We start from the raw sequence: 14,150 nt of genomic DNA on the forward strand, positions 1-14,150 counted from the left end.
AAGTCAGCATGGATTTGTGAAAGGGAGATCATGCTTGACAAATCTTCTGGAATTTTTTGAGGATGTTTCCAATAAAGTGGACAAAGGAGTACCAGTTGATGTGGTATATTTGGACTTTCAGAAGGCTTTCGACAAGGTCCCACAGAGGAGATTAATGTGCAAAGTTAAAGCACATGGGATTGGGGGTAGTGTGCTGACGTGGATTGAGAACTGGTTGTCAGACAGGAAGCAAAGAGTAGGAGTAAATGGGTACTTTTCGGAAAGGCAGGCAGTGACTAGTGGGGTACCGCAGGGTTCTGTGCTGGGGCCCCAGCTGTTTACATTGTACATTAATGATTTAGACGAGGGGATTAAATGTAGTATCTCCAAATTTGCAGATGACACTAAGTTGGGTGGCAGTGTGAGCTGCGAGGAGGATGCTATGAGGCTACAGAGTGACTTGGATAGGTTAGGTGAGTGGGCAAATGCGTGGCAGATGAAGTATAATGTGGATAAATGTGAGGTTATCCACTTTGGTGGTAAAAACAGAGAGACAGACTATTATCTGAATGGTGACAGATCAGGAAAAGGGAAGGTGCAACGAGACCTGGGTGTCATGGTACATCAGTCATTGAAGGTTGGCATGCAGGTACAGCAGGCGGTTAAGAAAGCAAATGGCATGTTGGCCTTCATAGCGAGGGGATTTGAGTACAGGGGCAGGAAGGTGTTGCTACAGTTGTACAGGGCCTTGGTGAGGCCACACCTGGAGTATTGTGTACAGTTTTGGTCTCCTAACTTGAGGAAGGACATTCTTGCTATTGAGGGAGTGCAGCGAAGATTCACCAGACTGATTCCCGGGATGGTGGGACTGACCTATCAAGAAAGACTGGATCAACTGGGCTTGTATTCACTGGAGTTCAGAAGAGTGAGAGGGGACCTCATAGAAACGTTTAAAATTCTGACGGGTTTGGACAGGTTGGATGCAGGAAGAATGTTCCCAATGTTGGGGAAGTCCAGAACCAGGGGTCACAGTCTAAGGATAAGGGGTAAGCCATTTAGAACCGAGATAAGGAGAAACTTCTTCACCCAGAGAGTGGTGAACCTGTGGAATTCTCTACCACAGGAAGTAGTTGAGGCCAATTCACTAAATATATTCAAAAGGGAGTTAGATGAAGTCCTTACTACTCGGGGGATCAAGGGGTATGGCGTGAAAGCAGGAAGTGGGTACTGAAGTTTCATGTTCAGCCATGAACTCATTGAATGGCGGTGCAGGCTAGAAGGGCTGAATGGCCTGCTCCTGCACTTATTTTCTATGTTTCTATGTTTCTATGAAAGTGGGCATGCAGGTACAGCAGGCGGTGAAGAAGGCAAATGGTATGTTGGCCTTCATAGCTAGGGGATTTGAGTATAGTATCAGGGAGGTCTTACTGCAGTTGTACAGGGCCTTAGTGAGGCCTCACCTGGAATATTGTGTTCAGTTTTGGTCTCCTAATCTGAGGAAGAATGTTCTTGCTATTGAGGGTGTGCAGTGAAGGTTCACCACACTGATTCCAGGGATGGCTGGACTGTCACATGAGGAAAGACTGGATCAACTGTGCCTTTATTCACCGGAGTTTAGAAGAATGAGAGGGGATCTCATAGAAACATATAAGATTCTGACGGGACTGGACAGGTTAGATATGGGAAGAATGTTCCCGATGTTGGGGAAGTCCAGAACCAGGGGACATAGTCTTAGGATAAGGGGTAGACCATTTAGGACGAAGATGAGGAGAAACTTCTTCACTCAGAGAGTTGTTAACCTGTGGAATTCCTTGCCGCAGAGAGTTGTTGATGCCAGTTCATTGGATATATTCAAGAGAGGGTTTGATATGGCCCTTACGGTTAAGGGGATCAAGGGGTATGGAGAGAAAGCAGGAAAGGGGTACTGAGGGAATGATCAGCCATGATCTTATTGAATAGCGGTGCAGGCTCGAAGCGCCGAATGGCCTACTCCTGCACTATTTTCTATGTTTCTATGTTTCTGCCACTATAGCTCTCCCACTATTCTTCCTGCTCTCCTGCGCAGCAGAGCCACCCATGGTGCCATGAACTTGGCTGCTGCTGCCTTCCCCTGATGAGTCATCCCCCACAACGGTACCCAAAATGGTGTATCTGTTTTGGAGGGGGATGACCGCAGGGCACCCTTGCACTACCTTCCTTCCACTGCTCTGCCTGATGGTCACCCATTCCTTATCTGCCTGAGTAACCTTTGCCTGCCATGTGGCCAACTCACTAAATGTGCTATTCACGACATCCTCAGCATCGTGGTTGCTCCAGAGTGAATCCATGCGCAACTCCAGTGCCACAATGCAGTCTCTCAGGAGCTGCAGCAGGATACACTTCCTGCACATGTAGTCGTCAGGGACACTGGAAGCGTCCCTGACTTCCCACATAGCACAGATGGAGCATGACATGTGTCTGAGCTCTCCTGCCATGACTTAACCCTTAGATTAACTTAATTTGGCAACAATATCAAAGGTTAACTACTGATAAGGAAATAAAAAGAAGAAAACAAGATTAAATACTTAGCAATCCACCAGCCAATCACTTACCCGCTTGGCTGTGACATCAGCCATTTTCTTTCTACTTCTTTGGTTAACTTCTGCCACTGCACCTGCACCAGCTAGCCTCCCGAGTCACCACCCCTCGAACTCCCTCTGCTCCAGACCTCTCGGGCCTTTTATAGGCCTCCCTACTCACCGCTCCTCGAACTCCCGCTGCTCCCGAACTCTCGGGCCTTTTATAGGCCTCCCGACTCATCGTTCCACCAGTAGTTGTCTGAGGAGTATTACGATATGTTATTAGAAAATTAGCCAATTTGTGCTCCAATGACAACTGTCGTTTCTTTGGATTTGGATCCAACATTTGTTTGATGAATGCACGTTTTACAATTTGTACAGTGCGCTCTGCTGCACCATTCGAAGCAGGGTGGTACGGTGGAACCTTGGTATGTTTCACACCATTTCTGCTCATGAACTGTGCAAATTCGACAGAACAAAATTGCTGCCCATTATTAGACACAATTTCTTCTGGGAGGCCATGTGAAGAAAACAATTATTGCAAATTGTCTAATGTTTTACTTGTTATTTTCCGCATCGGAAACACCTCTTCCCACTTCGTATGACTATCAATCACATTAACAATTGTTGTCCTTCTAGCTCAGCAAAATCTATATGTTAACTTTGCCACCCCCTAGGAGGCCATTTCCATGGCTGTAATGGTACTGATGGTGGTTTCTTGCTTATCAATTGACATGTTGTAGACTGACTAATGATGTACTCTATATCTTTATCTAAACCTGGCCACCATAAGTAACTTTGTGCAAATCTCTTGGTCAAGCATATTCCCAGGTGCTGGTCATGAAGATCTCCTAACAATTTGGACATGAACTTATTTGGCATAACTACTAAACTTAAGAACATAAGAAATAGGAGCAGGGTTAGGCCATTTGGCCCCTTGAGCCTGATCCGCCATTCAATAAGATCATGGCTGATCTAGCACCCTTGCACCCCACATGATACAATCTTTATCCACTGACAATTCATTCCTACGAACGAAGTATGGAGGAATATATTTCTCTGATACCTGGTTTGGCCATCCATTTGCTATGTAATCATACACCTTTGGCATAAATGGGTTACGTTTGGTTGTTCTACCAATCTCTTCAGCTGTGACTGGCAGCTCATCAGTGTATGAAAAATAGAACACTCCTTCCCTATTGGGTGTAACTTGTGATGGGGATGGCAACCTTGACATAGCATCAGCATTACCATCTGACTTAGGTACAACAACAATGAGTGTAGCCCAATTACTTAGATCTACCTTAGAGATAATGTTCTCAGTCTCTAATCTTTTGAGTTCTTGCTCAACTTTCTCCTTGAATGCATATGGCATGATACGTGGCTTGCAGTAAACTGGTCTACCAGCCTTCTGCACTCTGACACTCGCCTTGTAGCCTTGGATCAGACTGCCTGTTTCGCGGTACAATTTCGGATACTGCTTGATGGCTTCATCTTTCGACACAAATCTTGTTTCAACATGAAAAATCTCATCCCAATCCTGTTTCAGTGATCCTAACCAATTTCTGTCTATTAAGGAAGGCTAGTCTCCTGCCACTACTATGAGAGGCAAGTTCTGAAACTGATCCTTGTGTTTCACCGGTATGGTGATATGTCCTACAACAGGGATTTGCCCTCCTGAATAGCCTCGCAGCTCTATCTTCGATTTCTCCAGTCGAAAATCTCGCAACTTGTCACACTATAGCGATTCTGATACTACGCTCACGGATGCATCAGCGTCGATTTCCATGGGTATCCTGGTTCTTGCAACAGCTACTTGGATGATGATACTTTGCGAATCTCTGTTAGGTACCCTTGTGCTCCTGATGACGTGTATCTCCAAAACCTCTTCATCCTGTTGCTTCTCTTCAATGCTATGTAGTCTCTGGCGATTTGTACTTCTAGCATTGAACATCGGTTTACTCTTCAGTTCAGATACATATGTTTAACTTATTTAGCATGGTTCTAGGTACTTCCCACATGAAGACTACGGAACTATAAATCTAGGCATGAAAACTGGCTTCGGCCTACGATCTTTAATTATAAGAGATTTTGAATTGAGGGGAGGAGAAACTTCTTTACACAAAGAGTTGTGAGGCTGTGGAATTCATTTCTAGTGTTAGTGATTGAGGTAGAAACTATGTCAACATTCAAGATTAGATTGGATTGTTGAATTCAGGAAAAGAGGTTTAAGGGATAAGGGTGGGTAAATGTGATTAGAACTACTTGTTTGTATGGCAGGTAAATGCTGACATGGACTGGTTGTGCCGAATAACCTGTTTCTGTGTTGTAACTTCTATGTAAGGAAAGGAAGAGTGGCCAATGTGTTACCCTGTCTACCCTTGTCAGGTCATTGAATTTCTTGCAGCCTGAAGTTGTGGGGGTGAGAGAGGTGGCACTCAGTGCCAGTGCCACCTTCCTCTATATGGCACAGAGAACGTTTTTTTATGACTTCCTCTTATAGGGTAAGATAGCATAGTGGTTATGTTACTGGATTGGTAATCGAGAGGCCTGGATTAATGATCTAGGCACGAGTTCAAATCTCACCATGATAGCTGGGGAATTTAAATTCAATTAAATAAATCTGGAATAAAAAGCTAGTATCAGTAATGAAATTATCAGATTGCCATAAAAAGCCATCTGGTTCACTAATGCCTCTTAGGGAAGGAAATCTTACCTGGTCTGGCCTATATGTGACTCCAGACCCACAGCAATGTGGTTGACTCTTATCTGCCCTCTGAAATGGCCTAGCAAGTCACTCAGTTCTATTCAAGAAGGCGGCTCACCACCACCTTTTCGAGGGCAAACAGGGATGAGCAATAAATGCTGGCCTTGCCGGTAATGTCTCATTGAAATAGTGCACTCTTCTTCTGCATTCCTATTTTGTTATGGGATTTGTTCTAGAGAACTGCAATGGATATTTAAATGTTCTGCCCAGCAAATTATGGGGCTGAAATTCTGATGGCCCCATTGCCCTGATAAGTAACTAGGATAGTCAAAGCCTTGAGTCTTTGTCTATGTGCCAGAAATGAGAGTCCTAGATGCTAGAATTAACACACAAATTTATTTGAAGAAGCAATATTTACAGACAACACATGATGATGCAAAGGGAGATCAGCTCGTGGATTCCTAACTTTGCATCAAACTTGGAGTTCATTGATTTGATCGTTCTAAGTTCTAAGCTTTGGAGATCTTGTCTTCTGAAATTTTAAAGAAATGTTATGCTGCTATTAAACTGCAAGAATCTGTAGAAGAATGGCTCATTTGGGAAAACTTGGGCACAGCGAGCAGTTTATAAATGCCCAAAGTTATTTTTTTGAAGTATTTACAAGTGAAAAGTCTAAAGGGGAGAAATTCGGCTGCTGTGCACCCCCGGTTAGCGCCTGCGGCAGTCGGTAACGGGGCTCTAAGGGGTTACCGACTAGGTGCGGAGAAAAGTCACCGATGCCTGCGAACTTCCCTGGCGGTTTTGCACTACCACTAAAACTTACCGTCTCACTCTCTTGTACCTCGTAGATCGTGATGTCTTCAGCTGCGCAGTGCCCCGTTACCGCCCCAGATGTAATATTCGTTTCCGTCCCCTGCAGCATCGCTGGACATCAACAACAGCAGCTGCAGGAGACTTTATCGCCTCGGCTGGCCGCTTGGGGAGCGATATTTAAAGGCAGCGGTGGTTAAATAGGCAAACTTTATTCTTCTCACCAGTCTGATGTCTGCTGAATGTTTTTGACGCGCATTGCCCCATGATTCCTCAGCTCTCCACTCTCTTAGAGTGCTTGGGGCTGTAATGGAAGTCGGCAGATCCTGTGGCCCCACAGAATTAAGAATTAATCTTGCAAACCATCTTTGGCCCTTCCCGTTAAGTGAGGGAAGGAGCCTGTGATGCCGGCACTGTTCAGTGTTCTGCCACTGACACCCGGTCACAAACTTTAGCGCTCGAGGAGAAGTGATAGCGCTTGATTTAGTGCTTCACTTCCCTCTTGGGGCGCTAAAACTGAAGTTCATGAAATGAAAAAAGAATTATCGCCTGGCGATGCTTTTCTCAGTTTTCAAGAGTTAACACCCCAAACGGGGCGCAACATAATTTCTAGCCCTAAGAATTTTTTTTATATGATATTCTGGATTGACATATCAACATATAAGTTCAAATTAATAAGTAAGGAACTCCCCTGGAAGGACACAAAGAAGTAAAATAGTAGTGAGTATAAAGTTCTGTTTTGTATGTAAACTTTGTAATAGTGTAAGACTTGCCACCAGGGGATGCACCTGTTGGAAACCCAAAGGTCACCTGCACACCCCAGGCAAGCAAATATAAAAGGTTGTCTGCCATGCTGCTTCAGCACTCTGGAGTTTGGTTAAAGAGACGAAGGTCACATCAGTTTGAGCTTAAAGCATACAGTCTTGTGGAGTTATTCTGAACATAACAATTAGCGATAAAGAATAGATCACGAACTTTCACGCGGATATGGCTGCTGTTGGTATTCTTGAGAGGTTTGTTTGAGGGTGATGATTGAGAAGCCTTCGTTGAGTGTCTTGACCAGTACTTCTTGGCCAACGAGCTGGATATGGACAGTAACGCGGTCAAGCGCAGGGCGATTCTCCTCACCGTTTGTGGGTCCACGATATATGGCCTCATCCAAAATCTGATAGCACCGATGAAACCAATGGACAAGACATATGCAGAGTTGTGCACACTGGTTCGGGAACACCTCAAGCCAAAGGAGAGCATGTTAATGGCCAGATATCGCTTTTATATGCACCATCGTTCCGAGGGCCAGGACGTGGCGAGCTGTGTCGCCAACCTAAGACGCCTTGCGGAACCGTGCGAATTTGCTGGATTTTTGGGGGAAATGTTGCGGGACTTTTTCGTGCTTGGAATCAGCCACAAGATGATTCTTCGCAAACTGTTTTCTGACGAATCCCTAGATCTGAGCAATGCCATCACGATAGCCCAGGCTTTTATGTCCACGAACGATAACACTAAGCAGATATCTTCTCAGCATTGAAGCTCACCAGCAAGTACTGTGCCTAAAATAACACTTTCAGCAGGCAGAACTGTACATGACAGAGCCTACACGCCTGCAGAGGCCAGAACTAGGATGACTCAGAGTCCGCCGTGGGGCATGAATGCAAATCCATTAACGCCATGTTAGCGCTGCGGAGGTAATCATGGAGCCCATCAATGTCGATTCAAGCACAATGTGTGCAAAGGCTGCAGAACAATGGGGCAACTCCAGCGAAGGTGCAAACGTGCTGCGACTCACCACGTGGCAGAGTCAGCAGAAGATGACCGATCCGGTGTGGATCACGCTGAACGAGTAAGAGAGGCAATTCAACCTGAGGTTGAAGAGGAAGTGTATGGGGTACACACCTTCACCACCAAAAGCCCTCCGATAATGTTGAAAGTCAAATTAAATGACATTCCAGTTTCCATGGAATTGGACACGGGGGCAAGTCAGTCAATTATTAGCCAGAAAGCTTTTGAGAAACTGTAGGGTAACAAGGCACAAAGGCCAAAACTAAGCCCGATTTATACAAAGCTGCGCACTTACACCAAAGAGCTCACACCAGTCATTGGCGGTACAGCAGTGAAGGTATCGTACGATGGAACTGTGTGATTTATCACTATGGATTGTACCAGGCGATGGCCCAACGCTGTTCAGCAGAAGCTGGCTAGGAAAGATCTAATGGAACTGGGACGACATCAAAGCACTGTCTTCGGTGGATGATGCCTCGTGCGTTCAAGTGTTAAACAAATTTCCGTCGCTATTTGAGCCAGGCATCGGCAACTTCACAGGCACCGAAGTGCAGATACATCTAGTTCCTGATGCACGCCCGTTCATCACAAGGCCCGAGCGGTTCCATATATGATGCGGGAGAAAGTCGGGATCGAACTGGACAGACTGTAACGAGAGGGAATTATATCGCCAGTCGAGTTCAACGAGTGGGCCGGTCCAATTGTTCCAGTGTTGAAAGTTGATGGCACGGTCAGAATCTGTGGAGACTACAAGGTAACGATCAACCGAGTCTTGTTACAGGACCAGTACCCACTACCCAAAGAAGAGGACCGATTTGCAACATTAGCAGGGGGGAAGTCGATCACCAGCTGGATCTAACCTCTGCTTACATGACACAGGAGCTATTTGAATCTTTGAAAAGTTTGACGTGCAGCAACACGCACAAAGGACTGTTCATATACCACAGGTGCCCTTTTGGGATTCGCTCGGCTCCTGCCATCTTCCAGAGGAACATGGAGAGTCTGCTGAAATCAGTTCCACGCACCGTTGTGTTCCAAGACGACATCTTGATCACTGGTCGTGACACCACCGAACACCTGCACAAACTGAAAGAGGTTCTAAAGCGACTGGACAGAGTGGGACTCAGGCTGAAACGCTCCAAGTGTGTTTTCCTGCGGCCAGAGGTCGAATATTTGGGGATAAAGATTGCGGCAGATGGCATCAGATCCACGGACTCCAAGACGGAAGCCATCAAGAATGCACCCAGACCACAGAATGTGATGAAGCTGCGTTCATTGCTGGGACTCCTCAACTATTTTGGTAACTTTCTACCCGGGTTGAGCATTTTGCTGGAACCTTTGCAGTTATTGCTACGTAAGGGTGACGACTGGATTTGGGGTAAATCTCAAGAGACAGCCTTCGATAAGGCCAGAAACCTGTTATGTTCGAACAAGTTACTTGTATTGTATGACCCGTGTAAACGTTTAGTACTAGCTTGTGATGCATCTTCGTACGGGGTCGGTTGTGTGTTACAGCAAGCCAATGTGTCAGGCAAACTGCAACCGGTTGCATATGTGTCCAGATGTTGATCGAAGGCTGAAAGAGCCAGCAGCATGGTTGAGAAAGAAACATTAGCATGCGTATACGGGGTTAAGAAAATGCACCAATACCTATTTGGACTCCGGTTCGAGCTCGAAAGCGACCACAAACCGCTGTTATCAGAAAGCAAAGGTATTAACACCAATGCTTTGTCCTGCATCCAAAGATGGGCACTAACATTACCTGCGTATTACTATGTAAGCCGCCACAGACCAGGCACCGAGAACTGTGCTGATGCCCTCAGTCGGCTACCGTTGCACACCACCGGGGTGGAAATGGCGCAACCCACAGACTTGCTTCTTGCAATGGATATTTTTGAGAGCAAGGGGTCACCCACCGTGGCTCACCAGATCAGGACCTGGATTAGCCAGGACCCTGTGCTATCACTAGTAAAAAACTGCATCCTTAATGGGAGCTGATCAGCTGTTCCCAAGGAAATGCAAGATGAAATTAAGCCGTTTTACCAATGCAAGGATGAAATGTAGAACACAGCAGGTTTCTGGCCTTATCGAAGGCTGTTTCTTGAGATTTACCCCAAACCCAGTCGTCACCCTTATGTAGCAATAAACGCAAAGGTTCCAGCAAAGTGCTCAACTCAGGTAAAAAGCTACCAAAATAGTTGAGGAGTCCCAGGAACGAACGCAGCTTCATCACATTCTGTGGTCTGGGTGCATTCTTGATGGCATCTGTCTTAGAGTCCATGGGTCTGATGTCATCTGACGCAATCCTTCTCCCCAAGGATGCAAGGATTAAAAAGTAGGAGTTCAAAAGTAGTAATCTCAGGATTGCTACCAGTGCCACATGCTAGTCAGAGTAGGAATCGCAGGATAGCTCAGATGAATACGTGGCTTGAGGAGTGGTGCAGAAGGGAGGGCTTCGAATTCCTGGGACATTGGAACCGGTTCTGGGGGAGCTGGGACCAGTACAAACCAGATGGTCTGCACCTGGGCAGGACCGGAATCAATGTCGTAGGAGGAGCGTTTGCTAGTATTGTTGGGGAGGGGTTAAACTAATATGGCAGGGGGATGGGAACCTATGCAGGGAGACAGAGGGAAGTAGAATGGGGGCAGAAGCAAAAAATAGAAAGAAGAAAAGTAAAAGTGGAGGGCAGAGAAACCCAAGGCAAAAAGCAAAAAGGGCCACATTACAGCAAAATCCTAAAGGGGCAAAGGGTGTTAAAAAGACAAGCCTGAAGGCTCTGTGCCTCAATGCGAGGAGCATTCGGAATTAGGTGGACGAATTAACTGCGCAAACAGCAGTTAACGGATATGATGTAATTGGCATCAGAGAAACATGGTTCCAGGGTGACCAAGACTAGGGAACTCAACATCCAGGGGTATTCAACATTTAGGAAGGATAGACAGGAAGGAAAAGGAGGTGGGGTGGCATTGCTGGTTAAAGAGGAAATTAAGGCAATAGTAGTGAAGGACATTAGCTTGAATGATGTGGAATCTGTATGGGTGGAGCTACGGAATACCAAAGGGCAGAAAATGCTAGTGGGAGTTGTGTACAGACCACCAAACAGTAGTAATGAGAATGGGGACAGCATCCAACAAGAAATTAGGGATGCGTGCAATAAAGGTACAGCAGTTATCATGGGCGACTTTAATCTACATATTGACAGGGCTAACCAAACTGGTAGCAATGCAGTGGAGGAGGATTTCCTAGAGTGAATTAGGGATGGTTTTCTAGACCAAAATGTCGAGGAACCAACTAGAGGGCTCGCCATCCTAGACTGGGTGATGTGTAATGAGAAAGTACTAAATAACAATCTTGTTGTGCGAGGCCCCTTGGGAAAGAGTGACCATAATATGGTAGAATTCTTTATTAAGATGGAGAGTGACACAGTTAATTCAGAGACTAGCGTCCTGAACTTGGGGAAAGGTAACTTCGATGGTATGAGACGTGAATTGGCTAGAATAGACTGGCGAGTGATACATAAGGGTTGATGGTGGATAGGCAATGGCAAACATTTAAGAATCACATGGATGAAGTTCAACAATTGTACATCCCTGCCTGGAGTAAAAATAAAACGGGGTAGGTGGCTCAACCGTGGCTAACAAGGGAAATTAAGGATAGTGTTAAATCCAAGGAAGAGGCATATAAATTGGCCAGAAAAAGCAGCAAACCTGAGGACTGGGAGAATTTTGTAATACAGCAGAGGATGACAAAGGGTTTAATTAGGAGGGGGAAAATAGAGTATGAGAGGAAGCTTGCTGGGAACATAAAAACGGACTGCAAAAGCTTCCATAGATATGTGAAGAGAAAAAGATTAGTGAAAACAAACATAGGTCCCTTGCAGACAGATTCAGGTGAATTTATAATGGGGAACAAAGAAATGGCGGACCAGTTAAACAAATACTTTGGTTTTGTTTTCACAAAGGAAGACACAAATAACCTTCCGGTAATACTAGGGGACCGAGGGTCTAGTGAGAAGGAGAAACTGGAGGATATCCTTATAAAGCAGGAAATTGTCTTAGGGAAATCGATGGAACTGAAGGCTGATAAATCCCCGGGGCCTGATAGTCTGCATTCCAGAGTACTTAAGGAAGTGGCCATAGAAATAGTGGATGCATTGGTGATCATTTTCCAACAGACTATTGACTCTGGATCAGTTCCTATGGACTGGAGGGTAGCTAATGTAACACCACTGTTTAAAAAAGGAGGGAGAGAGAAAACGGGGAATTATAGGCCGGTTAGCCTGACATCAGTAATGGGGAAGTTGGAATCAATTATTAAAGATTAAATAGCAGTGCATTTGGAAAGCAGTGTCAGCATCGGTCCAAGTCAGCATGGATTTATGAAAGGGAAATCATGTTTGACAAATCTTCTGGAATTTTTTGAGGATGTAACTAGTAGAATGAACAAGGGAGAACCAGTGGATGTGGTGTATTTGGACTTTCAAAAGGCCTTTGACAAGGTCCTACACAAGAGGTTGGTGTGCAAAATCAAAGCACATGATATTGGGGGTAATGTATAGACGTGGATAGAGAACTGGTTGGCAGACAGGAAGCAGGGAGTCGGGATAAACGGGTCCTTTTCAGAATGGCAGGCAGTGACTAGTGGAGTGCTGCAGGGCTCAGTGCTGGGCCCCCAGCTCTTAACAATATGCATTAATGATTTAGGTGAAGGAATTGAGTTTAATAACTCCAAGTTTGCAGATGACGACGAAACTGAGTGGTGGTGTGAGCTGTGAGGAGGACGCTAAAAGGCTGCAGGGTGACTTGTACAGGTTAGGTGAGCGGGCAATTTCATGGCAGATGCAGTATAATGAGGATAAATGTGAGGTTATCCACTTTGGGGGCAAAAACACTAAGGCAGAATATTATCTGAATGGCGGCAGATTAGGAAAAGGGGAGATGCAACGAGACCTGGGTGTCATGGTTCATCAGTCATTGAAAGTTGGCATGCAGGTACAGCAGGCGGTGAAGAAGGCAAATGGCATGTTGGTCTTCATAGCTAGGGGATTTGAGTATAGGAGCAGGGAGGTCTTACTGCAGTTCTACAGCGCCTTGGTGAGGCCTCACCTGGAATATTGTGTTTAGTTTTGGTCTCCTAATCTGAGGAAGGACGTTCTTGCTATTGAGGGAGTGCAGCGAAGGTTCACCAGATTGATTCCCGGGATGGCGGGACTGACATATGAGGAGAGACTGGATCAACTGCGCCTTTATACACTGGAGTTTCGAAGGGTGAGGGGGGATCTCATCGAAACTTATAAGATTTTGACAGGACTGGACAGGTTAGACGTGGGAAGAATGTTCCCGGTGATGAGGAAGTCCAGAACCAGGGGACACAGTCTTAGGATAAAAGGTAGGCCATTTAGGACTGAGATGAGGAGAAACTTCTTCACTCAGAGAGTTGTTAACCTGTGGAATTGCCTATCGCAGAGAGTTGTTGATGCCAGTTCATTGGATATATTCAAGAGGGAGTTACATATGGCCCTTATGGCTAAAGGGATCAAGGAGTATGGAGAGAAAGCAGGAAAGTAGTACTGAGGGAATGATCAGCCATGATCTTATTGAATGGTGGTGCAGGCTCGAAGGTCCGATCTACACAGTATCCACCCAGGCACAGTCATAATGAAGGCTATCGCCAGGTCGCACGTTTGGTGGCCCAGCACTGACTCGGAATTGGAGTCATGCGAAAAACCAATGTAACACTTGCTCAGAGTTGAGCAATCCATCAAGGGAGGCACCACTGAGTCTGTGGTCATGCCCTCCAAACCGTGGTCCAGGGTCCACGTCAATTTCGCTGGCCCGTTTCTAGGAAAGATGTTCCTAGTAGCAGTGGACACTTACTCTAAATTGATTGTGTTATTAATGGAGAAAGAGTCAGACTGAACACTGTGACCTCAAAGTAAAGTGTGACCTTAGTCTTTTATTACAGGTCTCCAGTGTGCCTCTGCAACCTGTGAGGCCTCCTTAAATACCTGTGCTCCCAAGGAATTATGGGATCCCATGGGACTCCAGGGAATGAGCCCTCTGGTGGTTGTACAGAGTAAATACAAGTATACATATATAACAACTCTCCCCCGCAGCCACCCGCCCCAAAAGTCAATAGTGTAACTATTTACAGTGTGAGTCGATCTGGGGCCCTTCTTGCCCTGGTTGATCGTCTCGGTGTGAAAGCTGATATTGTTGGATTATTTGTTGGGCCCTCGCTGGGCTGCTGGGCAGCTGGCCTTACTGGGCTGCCTGGTGTATTGGGTCCTGCTAGGCTGCTGTTGATGATGGGTTTT

The sequence above is a fragment of the Pristiophorus japonicus genome, chromosome 3 (genome assembly GCF_044704955.1).
Source record: "Pristiophorus japonicus isolate sPriJap1 chromosome 3, sPriJap1.hap1, whole genome shotgun sequence".
In the NCBI taxonomy this organism is placed as follows: Eukaryota; Metazoa; Chordata; class Chondrichthyes; family Pristiophoridae; genus Pristiophorus; species Pristiophorus japonicus.